The sequence below is a fragment of the Mastomys coucha genome, chromosome X (assembly GCF_008632895.1).
Source record: "Mastomys coucha isolate ucsf_1 chromosome X, UCSF_Mcou_1, whole genome shotgun sequence".
NCBI lineage: Eukaryota > Metazoa > Chordata > Mammalia > Rodentia > Muridae > Mastomys > Mastomys coucha.
In genome coordinates this window covers 107817787-107820986 of record NC_045030.1, presented here as the reverse complement: position 1 = coordinate 107820986, position 3200 = coordinate 107817787, and the positions used below count along the sequence as shown (strand labels likewise).

Genomic DNA, 3200 nt, shown 5'->3' with positions numbered 1-3200 from the left:
TCAGAGACCTTCAACATGAAATGTTCAGTAAGTTAAATGAGAATATAATTAAATGACTCATGACCAGATTAAATTAATAAGGAAGAATAGCTAAACTTGGAAGAGTGGCCCTTTGAAACACTACAATCACACCAAGAATACCAACTGCCTATAGAATACCATTAGTCAGAATACATTCAGATTTTTAGAATATCATAATATAAAGAAAATAAAAGAAATTGCATAGAAAATTGATTGAATAAAATAGAATATAACTTTCTGAATCTATAGATAGATAGATAGATAGATAGATAGATAGATAAGTACATGATAGATAGATACATAGATATATAGAATACTTATAGAATACCAAATTGCCATGATGAGTATATATCTTTATAATGATGTATTATATCTAACACAAAGAAAGAAATAGAAATGTGCAGCAGAAAAATACAAAGTTTTATTGAAGGTTTTCTTCTTTATGCTAACATATTCAACAGAAGAAACCATAAAGACCAAGACAAAAATGACATGTTAGAAGTCTAGAAAAATATCAATTATGATTATTATAACTGGCAGAAATAAAGGAAGAAATAAATGTTGAATTTGTCACTGGTTTCTAACAGAATAGACAAAATTGATTATATATTATATAATATTACATCTCATATCTCATGTCACTGCCACATATCACATATCATCATATATCATCTATCATGTATCATATCATATATCATATAATCATGTATCATATATTAATTAGCATATAGTTGATATATCATATATTGCATATTTTATTATATCAGGAAATTAAATTGGCTTACAAGATGTGGATCATATAATCTAACAATGTCTATCTCATGACAAAAAGTCCAAGAATCCTAAAATCGTTAAGTTCATTAGACTGGATGTCTCAATAGTTTCAATCTTGTGCTTGAATCCTGGGAGATTTATGGAAAGCTGCTGCTGTTCAGTCTACAATGCCTAAAGGAGTTCAGAATAATACTGGTCTTGGCAACAATATAGAAAAACTTGCCTGTGAGAGTGAGGCAAAAACAAGCTTTCTTCTTCCATGTCCTTTATTGTAGGCTGACACCAGGATGTGTGGCCCAGATTTAGGGTGAATTAGAGTGAATATTGCTACTTCAAACAATCTATTTAAGAAAATCTCTCACAGGTATACTGAGGATATTGGGTACCAGTTAATTGCAAGTAAAGTTGGGTTCACAACTGAGATTAACCATCACAAATACCTTCACAGAAAGGCAGTAATTAAGCAAAACCTGGACTGCAAAAATATCATAACAAAACTTGATTGAGGAAATTCTTCTAAAGGTGATAAAGAAATCTGTAATTCCCATCATGAAAGTATGTGATAACACAAACATCACAATAGTCAACACATAGAAGAGCTTTAGGAAGGAAATAGAGGTGGTGAGAGGCTTCTGGAAGTGCTGTCACTATCACACAGCACACTGCTAGGACCACCAAGACCTTGTTTGCTACCTCATATTCCTTTGTCCAAGTTGCATGATGAGCTCTAGTAAAGCCCCGACTGTTATATCTTCTGGATACTGCAGCACTCCTAGAACCTCTGAAGCCACTGGTCACCAGGATGACTGAAAATGCCTTAGATTCTAGATTTGTTTCAAGTCTCAGAGGCAATCAAAGGTGATTTGTTGGTATTAATTGCCTACCACCAACTATTTTGTGTAGAGGAAATTTAATTGAGCAAGATGGCTACTCTGGCAAGGGATTACATATCCGGCTGGAATGGAAACATACAACACACTTTTAATTCCTCCAGCTGAAACACAGAAACCCCTTTGGAACACACCTTTAATTCCAAACAATGACATCTAATTTAGGGCAAACTAAGTGACTAGTCAGAGAAAGATTTGAGAGCATAACATCAACTCTTCATATCTTAAAAGTGATTTCTGGACACAGTGATTCAGATATGAAGATGACTCAAGATCAATGTAAAGACATGCTCACAGATCTAACAAAGAGGACTGTTATTCTGTACCAGAAAGCTATGCAAGATGGAAATTCAACAAGAGAGATATAATAGAAATGATTATTGTTGGTGAAATGACAAGAAGCCCCCAGTTTCAGTTTTTTAAAGACAAAACCCTACATAAAGCTAACAGTTCTGATTAGCAATTGGAGCTGCCATTCAGGGAGGTATGTGGGCTGGTGAAGTTCTATTTTTGCATTTTTCCCCGTTTGGGGGTATTAAGATTCTGGGAGGTGACTTTATCAAATGTATTAATAGGAACAGCACTATCACAAGCAAAAAGAGGCAAGAACTTTTAATGGTTTCCAAGGAACAGACTAAAGTAAAGAATGTTAGGATAAGAAAGAACACATTTCTTGGATAGTTTATTCTAATTGAAATTCTCTATCCTCTTTGTAGACTTCTCCAATAGAATTCCCTAAGTCCTCCCTGGACTTCTTCAGATCAAAGTTACATTTAATACTAATGTCAACAGAGTTATATATTTCTTCCAAAGGTAAAGTATGGGATATGAGTTGCCAATTGTAAACTAATCTTCAGGTGAAGATTATGAAAATTGAAATATGGTTAGCATACAAAGAAGTATGCTGAGGAAGTTCAGAAACAGAAGGAACTAATTCAAGCAGTTCATATGGTTGAAAAAAATTAGTCTTAAAGATGGAAGAATTCAAGGATTAGTTGACTGAATAGGTCCAACAAGTGAAAAGAGATTTTCAAAATGAGAGCATTCCTGGTGTGAAAACAATGAAACAAGAGTAAATATTAAGCAGGCAGCTACTTCTCTTCAGCAGATATCATTAAAGCTATTCAAAATGGCATATTAAAAGATGACATCTAAAAGGGAAGACTCTGAGTTCTAGTACTGGGGAGCAAAAAGAAGATCAAAAGAAAAGGGAACACCAGGACAGCCAGGGCTACATTAATGGCAACAATGCATTTTGGAGCCAAGAGAACAACATGCTATGTAGCTTGAGACTTCCTGGGCCAAGTGGGGAAATTTCAGTCTGTGCACTGATTGTACTTTTGCAGTATTCTGTAGGTGTAATTTCTTTAACATTTAACTTTAGTGACAATAGCTAACTGAATTAAGTTCACAATGTTCTTCCCTTAACTTATTATTTTCACCTGCATGCCCGTGAAATAGTTCACCAGGTGATTCACTTGCTGTCTGACCTGAGTTCAATTCCAAGAACCCATT

General features: G+C 34.3%; 1 pseudogene; it reads left to right on the top strand.

Annotated features, from left to right (window-relative positions):
• The first annotated feature begins 962 nt into the window (after positions 1–962).
• The window catches only part of LOC116090749, a 4071-nt pseudogene continuing 1833 nt past the window's right edge, over positions 963–3200 (top strand).